This window comes from Jaculus jaculus, chromosome 8, assembly GCF_020740685.1.
Source record: "Jaculus jaculus isolate mJacJac1 chromosome 8, mJacJac1.mat.Y.cur, whole genome shotgun sequence".
In the NCBI taxonomy this organism is placed as follows: domain Eukaryota; kingdom Metazoa; phylum Chordata; class Mammalia; order Rodentia; family Dipodidae; genus Jaculus; species Jaculus jaculus.
This window is the reverse complement of record NC_059109.1, coordinates 84,643,338-84,663,050: the sequence shown is the minus strand read 5'-3', so window position 1 is coordinate 84,663,050 and position 19,713 is coordinate 84,643,338. Positions and strand designations below refer to the sequence as shown.

At 43.5% G+C, this 19,713-nt stretch overlaps 1 pseudogene; it reads left to right on the top strand.

Moving 5' to 3' along the window:
- Window positions 1-3,140: 3,140 nt before the first annotated feature.
- LOC101617031 lies at window positions 3,141-3,374 on the top strand (annotated as a pseudogene).
- The last annotated feature ends 16,339 nt before the right edge of the window (window positions 3,375-19,713 follow it).

Genomic DNA, 19,713 nt, shown 5'->3' with positions numbered 1-19,713 from the left:
GGAGATGAAAGCCACTGGTGAGGGCACTAGCTTTCCAAGGCCGCCATAGCTAAGCACTGCAGACCAAGTGGCTGGGACAACAGGTGTTCCTCCTCTTACCACCCTGGAGGCCAGAAGTCTGAGGCTGGTTTCTCAGGAGGCCTCTCTCTTTAGCATGTAGACGACACTTCTCTTCATATACTCTTCCCATTATACGTGCCTGTGTACAATGTTCTCATTATGGCTAGGCCGGGTGGCGCACACCTTTAATTCCAGCACTCAGGAGGGAGAGGTAGGAGGATCACCAGGGGTTGGAGGACACCCTAAGACGACATAGTGAATTCCAGGTCAGCCTGGGCTAGAGAGAGACCCTACCTTGAAAAACAAACAGGCCAGGCATGGTGGCACATACCTTTAATCCCAGCATTTGGGGGTAGGAACATTGTCATGAGTTTGAGGCCACCCGGAAACTACATAGTGAATTCAAGGTCACCCTGGGCTAGAGCAAGACCCTACCTCAAAAAAACAAAAACCAAAAACAAGAAAAAAAAAAGAAAAGCAAACAATGTTGTCATTATCCTAATGACCTTCTTTTAACTAAATTGCCTTTTTGAAGCTCTTGCCTCCAAATACAGTCACATTTTGAGATACTTGGAATTAGTTCTTCAACATATCATTGTGAAAGGATATAATCCTCCTCATAATAAAGGTGTTTGGACAGAAGAGAGACTTCTTAGAGTCCCATTTGATTTTTTTTTTTTTTTCTTGGTTTTTTGAGGTAGGGTCTCACTCTAGACCAGTCTGACCTGGAACTCACCTTGTAGTCCCAGGCTACTTTTGAACTCACAGCAATCCTCCTACTTCTGCCTCCTGAGTCCTGGGATTAAAGGTGTCCATCACCACACCCAGACTAGTTCATCTGACTTTTTAAAGGACTACTCTAGCTGTTGTATAGAGAACTGGCTGAAACTGGAGAGATGGCTTAGCAGTTAAAGTGCTTGCAGGCAAAGTGGGATGTGGATGCATAAGGTGACACATGTGTCTGGAGTTCGTTTGCAGTGGTTAGAGAACTGGCTGAAGGAAGGGACAGGTATCAAAGGGAGCTTGTCAGATGACTGCAGTCCTTCATGGAAAGGAAAGAAGCAGCAGAGATGGTAAAAGTGAAAGATAGGAGAAATCTAGCTTCTTCTGGGCAGTTTCAGTTAGAGATTGAGACTCAAAGAGAGCGAGGAGATGCCACCTCGCCCAGGCACAGGACAAAAACGAAACTCTTTTCTGATGGAGACTGATATACAGCGCCCCCTCCTGCCCACAGTCTAGCACGCTACGTAAATAAAGGGCTCAGGCGGGCTGGCCTCCAAATCTACAAACCAATCCCATCTTCCCCTTGCCTACCTGAGTCTGACACTTTGAAGGCTGAGGGCCTCTGTCCCCCCCTCACCCCCGCCCAGCTCCCTTGGCTCAACCCTCTAATCCTCTCTGCATGTGCGTCTCCCTGACTTTTACCTGTGGCATTTGGACACAAGTGAGTCTGGCCAGGCTGGGTTGGGGTGGGAAAACAGCACTGTTTCTTGTTCTGAACTTTTCTGCTTGCCTCTGTTTCATAGTTTGAGGTAATTTCTCAGTTGGTCACTGTAGGATTTTCCTTTGTCTCTGAATCAACCACGTGTGCACTTCCCTTACACTCCAGATCTACCTTGTGGGTGCTCTCATCAACTCTAGGCTTGTTACTTGCGTAAGCTCTTTAATTTCAGGGTCACCACAAGGGTAATTCTCTGCATTACTCATTTCTCCTCTGAATCTCTTGGTCTCTGCTTTGATATCTGCCCTCTCACTTTTCCTTGAGCCCCACCATTTACCCTCTTAATTTCCCTCCACGGGAAAGCACATGACAGATGCCATGTCTCCTACGTCTCGCCACACAAGATCCCACATTCTATTTTCTATGCGCTTGTGACTCTACTCTGATCCCCCTTTAAAAGACTGTTTCTCTTAAGTGAGCTTTATGAACTCCCCTCCACACGCTTGTGGCTCTACTCCAGTCTTTCTCTAAAACCCTCAAATTTTCTTAAATGGAATCTTATAAACTACAGTGTTTTGCACATAAGAGCATATTTCCTACTTCCCACATGTTTAAGACTGCTCTTGCCTCCTTTCTAGATCCCAATTTCCCTTAAATAAACCCCCAAATTTGTGACTTCCCCCTAAATAAATTTAACTTATAATTTATCCTTCTTGAGTCTGTCTTTATTAAAGGTAGGAACCCAAAACCTGGGCTTTGTAAATTCTGGGGACCTTTCCTGAATCCCAAAATCCTGCATCAAGATGACATCAGATCCTGAACATTTTAAAGGTAGGCCTGAGGATGTGCCGGAAGTCTGAGTGTGGTGTGGTGCGTAAGTGGGCGGAAAGACTTGAGACCTCCATCAGGCTAGTGCAGGGTGAATTTGTCTGGATGGTTCAGTCACCTAAAGGCCTCCCACCTCAACAGTTTTCAAATTTATCAGGTGGCAAGTGTTACTTAGGCAAATTAAAAATACAGACTCCTGGGCTAGTGCGATGGCTTAGTGGTTAAGGTGTCTGCCTGAAAAGCTAAAGAACCCAGATTCGATTCCCCAGGCCCACATTAGCCATATGCACAAGGGGGCGCATGTGTCTGGAGTTAGTTTGTAGTGGCTGGAGGCCCTGGTGTGCCCATTCTCTCTCTCTCTCTCTCCTTTTTTCTCTGTCAAATAAATTAAAAAAAAAAAAAATTTCCGGGCATGGTGGCGCACACCTTTAATCCCAGCCCTTGGGAGGCAGAGGTAGGAGGATCGCTGTGAGTTCAAGGCCACCCTGAGACTCCATAGTGAATTCCAGGTCAGCCTGGGCTAGAGTGAGACCCTACCTCGAAAAACCAAAAAAAAAAAAAAAAAGAAAATATTTAAAAAATACAGGCTCCTGAAAATCACTTTACCAGGTGCCTGATATACAGAAAGTAGTAAAGATGAAAAATGTTAGTGGGGGCTGGAGAGATCGTTTAGTGGTTAAGCTGCTTGTATGAAAAGCCAAAGGACTCAGGTTCAATTCCCGAGTGCCCATCTAAAGCCAGGTGCAAAAGGTGGCACATGGCTTCCGCCGGGCCCAGAGGGTGATGTGGCTGGGCCTTGGCCTGTCTTACTATGTCTGTCATTTTCAATTTCCAGAGTCTGCTGACTGTCCTCTTGCTGCTTATATGTACATGAGCTTACATCCGGTCCTTGGCACCCAGCGTCTTGGACAGAAATAAGACTGGATTGTTGGGGATATTTTGGAAATGTGCCAGAATTGGTGAAGGAAAAAGTCCGTATGTTGCAGTGTGCTGTGTAGTGATGGCCTTCAGCATCCTTTTCATGCAGTATCTCAGGAAAAAGTGACACTTGAATTTCCATCGTATTTCACTATAAACAAGGACTTGCCTTCAGAAATAGTAGGAAGAATGGTTAACCCGTTTATCTCTGCACATGGGATGAGATAACTTTCCAGATGCTGTTTTTTATTTTCATGTCATTGGACCAATGATCTGTATAAATAGTTGAGATGCAACCATTTAATACACAGTTTGAGAACCTGTAACAATTACCTTCAGCACTGTTACTCAATATGACATTCTGCAAATGTGCTTCTCTTTTGAAGTAAGGCAGCTTATAGGCACATTGTAGAAACAAAATTGGGAAGCAACTCCATCCCTTCCACTGGGACTTGGAAATGACACATCTCTACAGAATGGCTATAGAGAAAAATTATTTTTCTTGTTGTGGATTGCATTTGTATTACTAATTTTGCTTTTCACCTGACCACACTTTTATCCTTAACCAGAATACCTCTACTCTTAGGAAATTCTGCAGCTTATTTCAGGTTTTTAAAATATTTAAAACAAACCAGGCATGTGGCACATGCCTTTAATCCCAATGCTTAGGAGGCTGAGGTGGTAGGATCAGCATGAATTCAAGGCCAGCCTATATCTACAGAATGAGTTCCAGGTCATCCAGGTCTAGTGTGAGACCCTATCTCAAAACACCAAAAAAATGTTTAAAACAAGCCTATGTAGTTCTTAAGCACTAATATAAATGAGATAACTTACAAGTAGAGGTGAGAAAATGTTCAAACTTAACATATGCGTGAGGCCTCCGGTCAAGTGTGGACACATGATTTAAGTATGACCAGCTACCTGTCATTCTTTCAAAAAGACAATGTTGTTAAAAAGAAAAAAGAAAAATTGAACAATTGTAAAAAAAAAAAAAAAAAAAAAAGGTGGCACATACATCTGGAGTTCATTAGCAGTAGCTCCAGACGTGCCCATTTTCTCTCTATATATAGCTGCCTCTTTCTCTCTCATAAATAAAAAAAAAAAAGTTACTAGGCCTAAGGGAAAAATAAAACTGGAAAACAGAGTGACCTTTAGAGACATAGAATGAGCCTGACTGGAGCAGACTTCCGCACACAGGACCCTTTATTTTATCCATCACTCCTCTGCTCTCAAGTTCAAGCAGCTTAAACAAGAAAGGGCAGAGCTGGTACTCAGTGCAGTGGAAGAGCCCTTGCCTGCCATGTGTGAGGACCCAGTACAAAATGGAAGAAAGGAAGGAAGAAAGAAGGCAAGAAGATATGTCAATAACCTTGATCTTAACCATGATTACACGCGTTAAAATGTTATAGTGTGGGCTGGAGGGATTGCTCAGTGGTTAAAGGTGCTTCCTGGTAAAGACTGGTGGCCAGGTTGGATTCCCCAGTACCCATGTAAAGCCAGGTGCAAAGTGATGCATGTGTCTGGAATATGTTTACAGTAGCAACAGGCCCTGCTCCCTTTCTCTCTCTCTCCCCCCATTTCAAATAAATAAAAATTTTAAAAGAAAAAGAAAATAAAAGGCTAGAATTTATGATAAGAATGGAAGTACCAAGCTAGGCATGGTGGTGCATGCCTTTAATCCCAACACTCAGGAGGCAGAGGTAGGAGGATCACTGTAAATTCAAGGCCATCCTGAGACTACATGGTGAATTCCAGGTCAGCCTGGGCTGGAGTGAGACCCTACCTTGAAAAATAAAAAAGCATGTCATATCTGTAAACAGGCGTTGATTAGCACAAACTTTGGTGAAATATTCTTCCAGTGGTCATAGACCTTTTTCAGCAAAATCATGTCACTAACAGAAGTTCTGAAATAGGTCTTCGTGGTTTTTTTTCTTTTTATCATATTTACCCTCTGTTATCCCCCTCCCACTCCCACTGCCACTGATCTCTTTCCTTTTCCAATTAGCCTGTCTTCTACCTTCATGTCAGTGTATGTGTGCACATCTATAATTCGCTGACTTTAATTAGTGGTACTTACAGGAGCATGGACAATTTGCCAGTGACTATACCACTGAAAAAAAATCTCTCCCTCTCCCCTTCCCCGCCCCAAGCAACTATCACTTGCCAACAGTTCCTCAGCAAGGACTGGGGCCTCTTCCTTTCCCCATAATGGAGTACTGACAGGCCCAGGGTGCAAGTCTTGAGCAGGTGATGACAGCTTCCTGAGTTCAGGAGTGCAACAGTCATGTCATGCCAGGAGGAAAGCATTCCATGGCATTCTAGCCCATCTTCCAGCGCTTCCATTCTTTCTGACCCCACTTCTGAACCTTGGAGGGGGTGATCAAGATGTTCCATTTAGGGTTAAGCATACAACAGTCACTGTGTTAACCACTGCCCACTGCAAACAAGAAACTTCTTTGAACAAAGCTGAGAAAGGGCAGCACTAATCTATGGGCATACACATTCGTGTTTAGAAGGCAGTTATGGACATGCACAAGGGGGCGCAGGCGTTTGCAGTGGCTGGAGGCCCTGGTGTGCCCATTCTTTCTCTTTCTCTCTGCCTCTTTCTCTCCCTCTCGTTCTCAAATAAATAAATAAAAATAAAAATATTAAAAAAAGAAGCAAGGTGCGGAGAGATGGCTCAGCAGTTAAAGGTACTTGCTTGCAAAGCCTGACATCCCAGGTTCAATTCCCCAGTACCCATGTTCAGCCAGATGCACAAAGTGTTGCATGTGTCTGTGGTTTATTTGAGGTGGCAGCAGGCCCTGGCGCCCTCATTCTTTCTCTCACTCTGTGTGTGTCTCAAATAAATAAATAAATAAAATATTTAAAAAAGAAAAACAAAAAAATTCAACCAAACAACTAAAGAAAAACCCTTAAAAGAAGCAAGAAGACACACCAAAGAGAAGTGACTGAGGGGCTGGAGGGATGGCTTATCAGTTAAGGCATTTGCCTGCAATGCCAAGGGAGCCAGATTCAATTCCCCAGGACCAACATTAGCAGATGCATGGGGGAGTTTGTTTGTGGTGGTTGGAGGCCCTGGCACACCCAATCTCTCTCTCACTCTTTCTCTGTCAAATAAATAAATAAAAATTAAAAAATTAAAAAAGAGAAATGACTGAGAAGAAAAGACAGCTTTAAATTAGAAGGGAAAAGTGGGCCTGGAGAGATGGCTCAAGGGTTAAGTCGCTCTAGAAGCTGAGACAGGATGATCACAAGTTCAAGGTCAGTTTAGATTACATAGTGAGTTTCAGGCTACATAGGTGAGTTCCAGGCTAGCCTAGGCTACAGTGTAAGGCCTAGCCTCAAAACAATAAAATTAAAATCCATGTTGGATAGTGACCTTTAAAAGTTTGCTTTGGCACCTGTTTGCAAAGCCTGCTGGTTTGGGTTCAACTCCCCAGTATTCATTTAAAGCCAGATTAATAAAGTGGCACATGCATCTGGAACGCGTTTGCAGTGGCAAGAGAACCTGGCACACTCATTCTCTCTCCCTCTTTCTCTACAAATAAATAAATAAATTTATTTTTGTATTTTTTTTTTTTATGAGAGAGAGGAAGAGGAAGAGAAAGAGAGAGTTGGTGCACCAGCCCCTCCAGCCACTGAAATAGAACTCCAGATGTGTTCGCCCTCTTGTGCACATGTGTGATCTTGCACACTTGCATCACCTTGTGTGTGATGTGGGGCTTATGTGGGATCTGGAGAGTAGAACATGGGTCTTTGGGCTTTGCAGGCAAGCACCTTAACCACTAAGCAATCTTTCCAGCAAAATTAAAAAAATATATACATATATACGTATATATGTATATAGTTTTTTTGAGGTAGGATTTCACTCTAGCCCAGGCTGACCTGGAATTCACTATGTAGTCTCAGGATGGCCTCGAACTCACAGTGATCCTCCTACCTTTGCCTCCCAAGTGCTGGGACTAAAGGCATGTGCCACCATGCCCAGCTAAAAATATTTTCTAAAGTACTGAAAAATAAAAAATAAATGAATGAAGAAATAAAAGTTTGCCTGAATGCAGCAAAGAAAGAACAGAGAAGGTGATAGTACAAAAGATTATGAAGGCCAGAGAGCACAAAGGTGTGTCAAAGACACAATAGAAATGTCTATTCTCAAGCATGGGACCCTACAAGCTACAAAATCAACCAACCAGGCAAGATAAGATATACCCACTTGTGTAAGAGTGGCACATAGGCTATGGGTAATCAGCTGCTCTCTGATTGGATATGGGGCCTGCTCAGTGAATTCATACCTGGTACTGAGAATAAGTCAGAAGCCTATGGCTAGGAAGATTATAGATCCTAGTGGGTATAGCTCCCACTGTTCTTTGGCTAAAATGAAAAGGTAAGCCCATCAAAAAGTCTTTTAAATGTCTTATGCTTATCCCCTTTGATCCATGCTGTGCTCTCACTCTCCCTCTCTCTCTCTCTCTCTCCCTCTCTCTCACACACACACATACATATATTATTATACATATTTTATTTTTCAAGGTAGGGTCTCACTCTGGCCCAGGCCAATCTGGAACTCACTATATAGTCTCAGGGTGGCCTCAAACTCACGGTGATCCTCCTACCTCTGCCTCCTGAGTGCTGGGATTAAAGGTGTGTGCCACCATGCCCAGCTTGTAAAGCCATATTTTGACGATGAGGAAAAAGACCAAGACAATCAGGGATTTAAGTTCCAAACTCTTTGGGCCATTGAATCAAGCAATTGGTTGTATCTAGACATCTTGTTACCTGAGCAAAATAAATCTCTAACTTAAGTAGGCCCCTGATGTCTGGGTTTTCTGAGACAGGAACTCAAACTCCCCACTTGATGTGCTAAAATGTGGATAATTAGTGTCTCCCATGGGGAAAGCAGAAAAATAAAATTGATTCGCTCAAATAACTAAAGCACATAAAATTATTCCAAGATACCTTCCAGTGAGTTGTTGGCCAGGGAAGTCCCTGATGCTCCCAAAATATTATAGGACATTGCCAAGGCTCTTGGTTTTCCACCAGAAATAGATGGCAAGACCTTCATAATAGGAGAAAAAGATGATGACATCAAAATTTAAAGGGAGACTAATTGAGAGGAGGAGGGGATATGATAGAGGATGGATTTGTGAAGGGGAAAGTGGGGAAGAGGGAGAGGAAATTATCATGGTTTATCATCTATAATTATGAAAATTGTCAATTTTAAAAAACTGGGGGCTTGGTAGTTTATGCATTTGCCTGCAAAGCCAAAGGACCCAGGTTGGACTCCCCAGGACCTACGTAAGGCAGAAGCACAAGGTGGTGCATGTGACTGGAGTTCCTTTGCGGTGGGTAGAGGCCCTGAAGTGCCCATTCTCTCTCTCTTCCTCTTTCTCTCTCCTCTCTCTCAAATAAATAAATAAAAATAAAATAATTTTTAAAAAATTGGGCCAGGCGTGGTGGTGCATGCCTTTAATCCCAGCACTCTGGAAGCAGAAGTAGGAGGATTGCTCTGAGTTTAAGGCCAGCCTGGGACTACAGAATGAGTTCTATGTCAACCTGGGCTACAGTAAGATCCTACCTCCAAAAAAAAAAAAAAAAAATTATATAGCTAGGGTGGTGGTGCATGCCTTGAAACCCAGTACTCAGGAGGCAGAGGTAGGTGGATCACTGTGAGTTCAAGGCCACTCTGAGACTACATAGTGAATTTCAGGTCAACCTTCACTAGACAGTGAGACTCTACCTCAAAAGTAAAAAAAGTTATCCCAAGATGACAAGATTGCTCTGTAGTTAACACACTTGCCTGTAAAGTCAGAGGACCAGGGTTTGTTTCCCCAGTATCTGTGTAAAGCCAGATGTACAAGGTGGTGAATGAGTCTGGAGTTTATTTGCAGTGGCTAGAGGCCTTGGAGCACCCATACTCACTCTCTCTCAAATAAATAAATGAAATTTTTTTTAAGCCAGGCATGATGGCTCATGTCGTTAATACTAGCACCTGGGAGGCAGAGGTAGGAGGATCACCATGAATTTGAGACCACCCTGAGACTACACGAATTCCAGGTCAGCCTGGGTTACAGTGAAACCCTACCTCACCCCTACCCACCCCCTAAAAAAAGTCAGTTGCAGGCTGGAGAGATGGCTCAGCAGTTAAGACAAGGCACTTGTCTGTAAAGTCTAATAACCTGGTCTGATTGCCCAGTACCCATGGAAAGCCAAAAGCACACAGAGACACTTGTATCTGGAGTTCATTTACAATGACTGGAGGCCCTGGCATGCCCATTCTCCCTGTCTGTCTCTTTGACTGCTTTGGCTTGGTTCCTAGGCTTAACTAGAAGTCTTAACTCTTAACTGGAAGTCTCCTCTCTTTGATTTTGGTGTCATCATCTTTTCCTCCTATTATAACGGTCTTGTGTAGGTAGTGTCAGGCACTGTGAAGACATGGATATCCAGGCCAGTTTGTATCTGGAGGAGCGTGTTGTAAGGAGCCCTACCCTTCCTTTAGCTCTTATATTCTTTCTACCACCTCTTCTTCAATGGATCCTGAGTCTTAGAAGGTGTGATAGAGATGGTTCAGTGCTGAGCACTCCTCTGTCACTTCTTCTCAGGACCTTAGTGCCTTCTGAGTCATTCCAAGGTTACTGTCATCTGAAAAGAGAAGCTTGTCTAACCAAAAGTGAGAGTGGCATTAATACATGGATATTAACATAAAAAAATGTGTTTACCGGGCAGTTATGTGAGCATAGTATATACATTTAGCCAGACACCAGCATATGTTATACCCCTAGGGCTGAATTCTTGGTCACTGTGAGTTTGAGGTCAGCCTGAGATCCTATCTCAAAAAATAATTTAGTTTTATTTATTTATTTGTAGGCAGTGAGAGAGGGAGAGAGAGAAGAGAAGAGGAGAAGTCTGGACATGGTGGCATATGCCTTTAATCCCAGCACTTGGTAGACAGAGGTAGGAGGATGGCTGTGAGTTTGAGGCCACCCTGAGACTACATAGTGAATTCCAGGTCAACCTGGGCTAGAATGAAACTCTACCTTGGAAAGCAAAAAAGAAGAAGAAGAAAGAAAAGAAAAGAAGAAGAAGACGAGGGAAGAGGAGGTTTTCGGCTCAGCACCAGCTTGACTTCTTAGTGACTGGCACTGACCACTCTTAGCATGTGGCTTTACACGAGTGTTGGCACCTTGGGTAGCAGGCCTTGTCAACAAGCCCTTTAACTGCTGAGCCGCCTCCCCAGCCTTATTGTTTTAAATTAATTAATTATTTTATTTTATTTCTTTGGTTTTTTGAGGTAGGGTCTCACGCTGGCCTAGGCTGACCTGGAATTCATTCTGTAGTCTCAGAGTAGGCTCAAACTCTCAGCAATTCCTCTACCTCTGTCTCCCAAGTGCTGGGATTAAAGGCATGCGCCACTATGCCAAGCCTTATTTTTAAATATTTTATTTTATTTTTATTTATTTATTTATTCATTTAACAGAGACAGGAGAGGGAGAGAGAAAGAGAGAGAGAGAATGGGTGCGTCAGGGCCTCCAGCCACTGCAAATGAACTCCAGAAGCCTACGCTCCCTTGTGCATCTGGCTAATATGGGTCCTGGGGAATCGAACCTGGGTCCTTTGGCTTTGTAGGCAAATGCCTTAACTGCTAAGCCATCCCTCCAGCCCGGTCTTATTTTTTAATTTGTTATTATTTGCAAGCAGGAGAGGGACAGAGAGAGAGAGAGAGAGAGAACAAGATTGATAATGGGTGTACCAGGGTCTCCAGCCACTGCAAATGAACTCTAGATGCTCATACCACTTTATGCATCTGAATGTACATGGGTACTGGGGAATAGAACCTGGACTATCATGTTTACAAGCAGTTGTCTTTAACTGCTGAGCCATTTCTCTAGCCCTTATTTATTTATTAGTTTGTTTATTTGTTGTTGTTTTTATTGTTGTTGTTGTTTTGTTTTTGTGGTGGTGTCTTGCTCTAGCCTAGGCTGACTTGGAATTCACTATGTAGTCTCAGGGTAACCTTGAACTCACAGTGATCCTCCTACCTCTGCTTCTTGAGTGCCGGGATTAAAGTTATGTACCACCCTGCCCAGCGGGATATATACTTTATATATATGTGTGTGTTTTAAATAGTTATTTATTTATTTACAAACAGAGAGAGAGAGATTGAGAGAAGTGATGCAGATAACAAGAACGGGCATGCTGGGGCCGCCAGTAGCTGCAGACAGACTCTAGACATATGCTCCACTTTGCGCATCTGCCTTAATGTGGCTATTGGGAAATCAAACCTCGGTCATTAGACTTTGCAGGCAAGCCCCTTAACTGCTGAGCCATCTCTCCAGCCCCAATTTATATGAATTTTAAGAAGGATACAATAATTAAATAACATATTATGAAAGTATATGTAATTTTTCAGGGCTTGGTGAGCAGTGATACAACACAGGTCATTTAGATTATCAGATTATCATTTACAGTAGAGGCATTATTGAAGTTACAGAACTTTTTATTAAAAATGAGCCAGGTGTGGTGGCATACAGCCTTGATCTCAGCACTTGGGAGACGGAGGCAGGAGGATCACTGTGAGTTCAAGGTCACCCTGAGACTACATAGTATATTCCAGGTCACTGAGCTACAGTGAACCCCTACCTCGACAAACATATATATATGCATGTGCCATTATGTGCATCTGGCTTTACGTGGGTACTAGAGAATTGAGCCCAAGTTCTTAGGCTTTGCAGGCAAGTGCCTTAACGACTGAATCATCTCTCCAGCCCCTCAGCAATATTTTATAGCTGTCATTAGCCAAGTCTTCTTTGGCTAATTTATAAGTATCTATTCCTTTTATGCTATTATAAGTGGAGCCACCATGCCTGGCTTTAATTTCTTTTTCAGATTGTTCCTTGTTAGTATATCGAAACACAACTGATTTTTGTGTATTGATTTTGTACCCCACTGATTTGCTAAGTTTGTTAGTGATAATAGGTTTTTGTAAAATATGTTTTATTTATTTGAGAGAGAGAGAGAGAGAGAGAGAGAAAGAGGCAGATAGAAAGAATGGGCATGCCAGGGCCTCCAGCCACTGCAAACGAATTCCAGACACTTGTGTCACCTTGTACATCTGGCTTTATGTGGGTACTGTGGAATTGAAACCAGGTCCTTGGGCTTTGCAGGTAAACAGATTAATTGCTGAGCCATCTCTTCAGCCCCCTAATGGGCATTTTTGTTTGTTTGTTTGTTTTTGTTTTTCGAGGTAGGGTCTCACTCTAGCCCAAGCTGACATGGAACTCACTCTGTATTCCCAGGCTGGCCTCAAACTCATGGTGATCCTACTTCAGCCTCCAATAACTGGGATTAAAGGCATGCACCACCATGCCTGGCACCTAATAGGTTTTTTAATGATGGAATCTTTATGGTTTTCTGCATATATGATCATGTCATCTGTGAATGAATAATTTTCCATTCCAATTGGATATAATCTATTTATTGCTTTTATTATTGCCTTTGGTCTAATTTTTCTGGCTAACAACTCCAATATTATGTTGAATAGCAGGCCTGGAGTGCTTATTCTCTCTCTCTCTGCCTTTGTCTTTCTCTTTTCAAAAATAAATCAATAAAAATATTCTTTAAATGGGCTTGTCACAGGAAACTCTTCCCCCTGGGGAGATGCAAACACATGCCTTCACCCCAAATAGGGCAAAGATGGCAGATCAAAGTATGATTATACCAATTCCAGTTTGGTGAACCGATGAGTTTATTGGTGGGTACTTACAAAGCATAAAAAAGGGTTAGCAATCACTTTAAAAAAAATATTTAAGAGAGGGGCTGGACAGATGGCTTAGCAGTTAAGGTGTATGCCTGTGAAGCCTAAGTACCCAGGTTCAAATCTCCAGGTCCCATGTAAGCCAGATACACAAAGGGGAGCATGCATCTGGAGTTCATTTGCAGTAGCTAGAGGCCCTGGCACGCCCATTTGCACTCTCTCTCTCTCCCCCTCTCTCTGTCTCAAATAAATAAATAAAATAGATAGATAAAATGTTTAAAACTATTAAAAAATATTTATACATATATTTCAGAGAGAGAGAGAGAATGGGCATGCTAGTGCCTCTAGCCACTGCAAATGGATTCCAGATGCATGTGCCCCCTTATGCATCTGGCTATATGTGGGTTCTGGGGAAAGGAACCTGGGTTCTTTGGCTTTGCCAGCAAGGGCCTTAACTCCTAAGCCATCTTTCCAGCCCAAAGCAGCTACTGTGTGTGTGTGTGTGTGTGTGTGTGTGTGTGTGTGTGTTTGGCTTTTTGAGATACGGTCTCACTCTAGCCCAGTCTAACCTGGAATTCACTCTTTAGTCTCAGGGTGGCCTCAAACTCAATGTGATCCTACCTCTGCCTCCCAAGTGCTGGGATTAAAGGTGTGCATCATCACACCCATACAAAGCAGCCACTTTGATGGAGCTTCCACTGTCAAAATTATTCCTTGGATGTTCCTCCCTCAGCCTCAGGGGGAATGTTTACTTACAAAGCATGGAGACTCCAGACATATCACTTCAGTGGGGCTCACTATATCAGGATTGCCTCGATGGATGCTCCTCCCTCAGTCTTGGGGTGAGGGCTTACTTACTGAGCAAGGAGACTCCAGAGACACCACCTCAAGGGAACTCATTGTTCTTGGATCTTTTCCTCTCTCTTTACTCAATCTCCCACCTGGGGTCACTAGTTCTGGTATGTTATCATGTACAGCTGGTGCAGGGGGTACCTAAATCTCAGGTGGGGTGTGATAACCCTCCCAACACTGAGTTGACCCAGATGCTTTTTTTCTTTTTTTTTTTTTTTTTGGTTTTTCGAGATAGGGTATCCCTCTGGCTCAGGCTGACCTGGAATTCACTATGTAGTCTCAGGGTAACCTTGAACTCACAGTGATCCTCCTACCTTTGCCTCCCAAGTACTGAGATTAAAGGGCATGCACCACCATGCCAGGCAACCCAGCTGCTTTTGATAAAGTTGGCAATAGTTGTTTACACTTTTCAATGTGGAGGAAATTTGCTATACAACCAAGGCTGGACAGATGGCTCACTGGTTAAAGGTACTTACTTTAACTCAAGTGATCTGGTGCCAACATCTAACTAGTCACTAAACCAGTGAGGATTAAAGCAAGGAGGATTACATGAAAAGTGTTGAAACAAAACATAGAGAAAAAAAAAAGAATGTGTGAAAAAAATGAGGAGGGTGGAGCTGGAGGGATGGCTTAGCGGTTAAGGCGTTTGCCTGAAAAGCCGAAGGACCCAGGTCGATTTCCCAGGACCCACATTAGCCAGATGCATAAGGTGGCACATGTGTCTGGGGTTTGTTTGCAGTGGCTAGAGGCTCTGGTGCACCCATTCTCTCTCTCTCCCTCCCTTTCTCTCAGATAAATAAAAATAAAACATTTTTTATAAAATGAGGAGGGTGGTGAGTCAGTGAAAATAAGAGCATAAATTTTGCGTGGAGGTGCACATCTTTAATGCCAGCACTCAGCAGGCAGAAGCAGGAGGATCACCATCAATTCAAGGCCACCCTGAGACTGCATAGTGAATTCCAAGTCAACCTGGGCTAGAGTGAGACCCTACCTTGAAAAAAAAAAAAGAAAAACATAAAATTGATCAATTAAATGGTGGTCATTGACATGGAAGGCATAGACAACCAGAGAAGAAAAAATAGGAGGCTAGGACTGTAGCTTAACATTGTCCAAAGTTAGATTAAGTTTAAAGAGAACAATGAAGGCTGAAGCCCACAGCTAAGCACAAGAATAAAGGTTTAGAAAGGCTCCAAAGATAAAAACTGAAATAAAACCGAGGTGACAAAAAGCTAAACATAAAAAGATAGTCAGGGAGGAGGTTAAAACGGAGAGAGAGATTTTAACGATCAGTGGCAGCAGCTCGGGAGAGGCTGAAAGAAGGTTTTTAGGGCAGGTCAAGCTTCTAGCATGTCCTAAAATAGGCAGCAAAGCTGCAGGCACCATCTGCACTCACTTCCCCCTCCGCCAGCCTCACCCTGGGTCCTTGACTTCCACCTCAGGGGCCCTGGAACAGAGTTTTCTAGAACACTCTTCTTAAAAGTCCCCAGCACCCCAACTGCAGCATCCCATCTCCAGTGTCTGTTAGAAATGCAGAACTTAAAAAAAAATAAAAAGAAAGAAAGAAAGAAATGCAGAACCTGTCAGGTGTTTGGCACATGCCCACTTGGGAGGCTGAGCTAGGAGAATCACCCTGAGTTCAAAGCCAGCCTTGGGCTACAGAATGAGTTCCAGGTCAGCCTGGACTAGAGTGAGAGGGGTCAGGGGGTGGACAGAGAAAAAAATCAAAAAGGAATGCAGATGAGATCGGGCATGTTCAGGGTGGTATGGGCTGGAGAGATGGTTTAGCAGTTAAGGCATTTGCCTGCAAAGCCTAAGGACTCAGATTCAATCCCCTAGAACCCATTTAAGCTAGATGCACAAGGTGACACATGTGTCTGGAGTTTGTTTGCAGCGGCAGGAGGCCCTAACATGTCCATTCTCTTCTTCTCTCTCTCTTTCTTTTCTTCTGTCTCTTCCTCAATTTTTTTTTTTTAAAGGAATACAGGGGCTAGAGAGATGACTTAGTAGTTAAGGTGCTTGCCTGCAAAGCCAAAGGACCCAGGTTCCATTCCCTAGGACCCACATAAGCCAGGTGCACAAGGTGGCACATGTGTCTGGAGTTTGTTTGCAGTGGCTAGAGGCCCTGGCACACCCATTCTCTCTCTCCCCTTCTGTCAAATAAATAGATAAATAAATATTATAAAAAAGGAATTCAGAACCTCAGCCCTAACCCTGTTCCACTCCCAGCATCTGTGTTCTAATAAGATGAAGGGGAGACATCAAAGTTTTAAGAAATGCTGGGGCTGGAAAGGCAGCTCAGCTGCTAAGGCATTTGTCTGCAAAGCTAAAGGATACTGGTTGGATTCACCAGGGCCCATGTAAGCCAGATGCACAAGGGGGCACATGTGTCTGGAATTCATTTGAAGTGGCTGGAGGCCCTGGAATGTCCATTCTCTCCCTCTCTCTTCCACTCTCTCTCTCTCTCTCTCTGAAATAATATATTTAAAAAATTTTTTTGTTTAATTTTATTTATTTATTTGAAAGCAATGGGGGGGGGGGAGAGAGAGAGAATAGGCGCGCCAGGGCCTCCAGCCACTGCAAACAAACTCCAGATGCGAGCGCCCCCTTGTGCATCTGGCTAACGTGGGTCCTGGGGAATCGAGCCTCAAACTGGGGTCCTTAGGCTTCACAGGCAAGTGCTTAACCGCTAAGCCATCTTTCCAGCCCCTAAAAATTTATTTATTTTTTTTATTTATTTGAGAGCGACAGACACAGAGAGAAAGAAAGGTAGAGGGAGAGAGAGGAAATGGGCGTGCCAGGGCCTCCAGCCTCTGCAAACGAACTCCAGACGCGTGCGCCCTCTTGTGCATCTGGCTAACGTGGGACCTGGGGAACCGAGCCTCGAACCGGGGTCTTTAGGCTTCACAGGCAAGCGCTTAACCACGAAGCCATCTCTCCAGCCCCTAAAAATTTTTTTTAAAAAAGGAGTACAGAACCTCAGCCCTAACCCTGCCCCATACCACCTTACCCTCAGCATCTGTGTTCTAACAAGATGGAGGGGAGACAACAAAGTTTCACAAATGCTGCTTTATAACATATACTGCAGTTCTTGTTTTCATTTTTAAAATATTTTATTATTTACTTGTCATTGAAGAGAGAGCGACAGCGAGAAAGAGGCAGAGGGAAAGAGTGAGTAGGAGCGCACCACCTCATAGCACTGCAAATGAACTCCGGACACACGTGCCACTTTGTGAATCTGGCTTTTATGTAGGTTCTAGGGAATTGAACCTGGGCAGTCAGGTTTTGCAAGCAAGAACTTTTGACCAGTGGGTCATCTTTCCAGCCCAGTTTTATCCTTAACTCATTGTGTTAGACACTTAAAAGAAAGATTGCCTGTGGATGATGATTTCTGAGGTTTCAGTCCATGGTAACTTGGCCCTGTGGCGTTCTGGACAGTGGCAAGGCAGAAAGTCATGATGGGGGCATGTTGTAGAGGAGCTGCTTACCTCATGGTGGCTTGGGAACACAAAAAAGAGAGGGGGAGGGCAAGAGTCCCAATGTTCTTTTCAATGGAAAGTAAAAAAAAAAAAAAAAAAAAAAAAAGGCCTAACCTCCTTCTATCAGGCCATATGTGCTAAAAACATCATACCGCCTCTTAATAGTGCCATGGGCTGGTAACAAAGCCTTTTACACAAGAGCCTTTAGGGAACTGAATTAAATACTTTTCCCATTAATGAGACAGAAATTCTGACAAAAGCAACACACAAAGCCAGGCATGGTGGTCCACACCTTTAATTCTAGCACTTAGGACACAGAGGTAGGAGGATTGCTGAGTTTAAGGCCACCTAAGACTACATAGTGAATTCCAGATCATCCTGGGCCAGAGTAAGACACTACCATGAAAAGACAAAACAAAAGACACTCGGGAGGCAGAGGTAGGAGGATCAAAGTGAGTTCAAGGCCATTCTAAGACTACACAGTGAATTCCAGGTCAGCCTGAACTAGAGCAAGACCCTACCTTGAAAAAACAAACAAACAAAAATAATAAAAATTTTAAAAAGCAGCATGCATGCTTTTAATCCCCGCACTAGGGAGGCAGAGGCAGGAAAATTGCTGTGAGTTTGAGGCCAGCCTGAGATTACAAAGTGAGTGCCAAGTCAGCCTGTGCTAGAGTGAGAACTTATCTCAAAAAAAAAAAAAAAGAAAGAAAGAAAGAAAAAAGAAAAAAGAAAAAGAAAAGAAAGAAAGTAAAAACAACCATAACAAAATAAGCAACTGGGGCTGGAAAAATGCATCAGTGGTTAAGGCACTTTCCTCAAAATCTAACAACCTGAGTTCGATTCCCTAGTACCCACGTACAGCCAGACGTACAAAGTGGAACATATATCTGGAGTTCATTTGCAGCTGCTGGAGGCCCTGAATTAAAAAAAAATGTGTTAAAAAAATAAATAAGCAGCAGGAAGGAAGGAAGGAAAAGAGGAAGGAAGGGAGGGAGGAAGGGTTTAGTTGGGTTCACAGTTTGAGGGTACAGTTCATAACTGAGGGGAAGGCGTATGAAGCAGCTGATCACATTGTCTGCAGCCAAAGAAGTGGAGAGATGCATGCTGATACTCATGCTTTCTCCATTTAATTCAGTCTTGGCCCCACTCATGGAATGGAGCCACCTGACTCCCAGGTGATTCTGGATCCCTCAAATTGACAAGCAAGATTAGTCATCATAAGAACACTTACCTAGACTATAGTATTTATGTTCTTTAAAAGTGTTTAAATATTTTTATTTATTTATTTATGAAGGATGAATAGACTTCTGTTAAAAACTAGGTAGAACTAAAGAGTTAATAACTATCCCTAAGACCAACAAGCAATTACAAAAACTTCAGAAGCATGGCCTTGACAGGCCTGTCTACTCCTGCTTGTAAACTAAACTTCCCTTAGCTCAGAAAACCTTGAGGGAACAGAATTCATCTGGTGTGATATCCTCCTTAGACAATTTTTCCTAAAAAAATGCTTATTCTGATTAAAGACACAAATAACTATAGTTCCTTATCTACTTCCTTGGACCTACAGCTGGTCCAGTCTGTTTTTCTTAGGATCCCCCTTATAAGTTTGCACCCCAGCCTGGCCCAGTGCTTCAGCCTTCATCCCATGGGAAAGCTGAGGCCCCTCGCTGTTTCTCTCAGTAAACAGTCTGTCTGTACAGATCAAGTCTGGCGTTTTCTTCTGCTTTTCTCTTACACTTTTCTTCCTTACATTCTGGTGCCATGACTCGGATCCTCTCTGGGGCTTTTGGGCTGCACACTCCCCCACTTTCCTCTCTCCTCCTCACTTCCCTGCCTGTATCATTCCCTCGGGAGCACAGGCACCCACAAAACTCACTATTTGGACTAAACGGTCACCAGTCTGACCTGAGACCTCTGGTCTTTTGTGGCTTTTGTCTATGTGAGCAGTGCAAGTTCTGTTCGGCCTCACGGCTCAGGGAGCTTTATTGGTGCTCTGTGTAAACCCAGCTTGACACCTGCAGCTTTCTCCTTCTCTTCTCCCTCTCATTCCGACCCTTGGATTGCATGAGCTCAGTGGCTTGTTTGTGAAGACTGAGGAGTTCTGTCCAGGGCTACTCCCTGGTGAATCTCTGTCTGAGTTTAGCCAAGTCTCTGACAGCCCTTTGGTTAATCCACTTGGTCATATTTCTCTCTCCCTTTCCCTCTCTTCTCCCCCAATACTTTTGAACTCCAGACTAGAGGCCTCTCACCATGTGATCCACTGCATCCACACCCTTATCAAGTTACTGCAGGACAAGGTATTCATTCTCAGTCTGTGATGGAGGCATCCCGCCCCAGACCTCAGAAACTCTGGGAGTTTCTGCCTTTTCAGTCTCTGGACA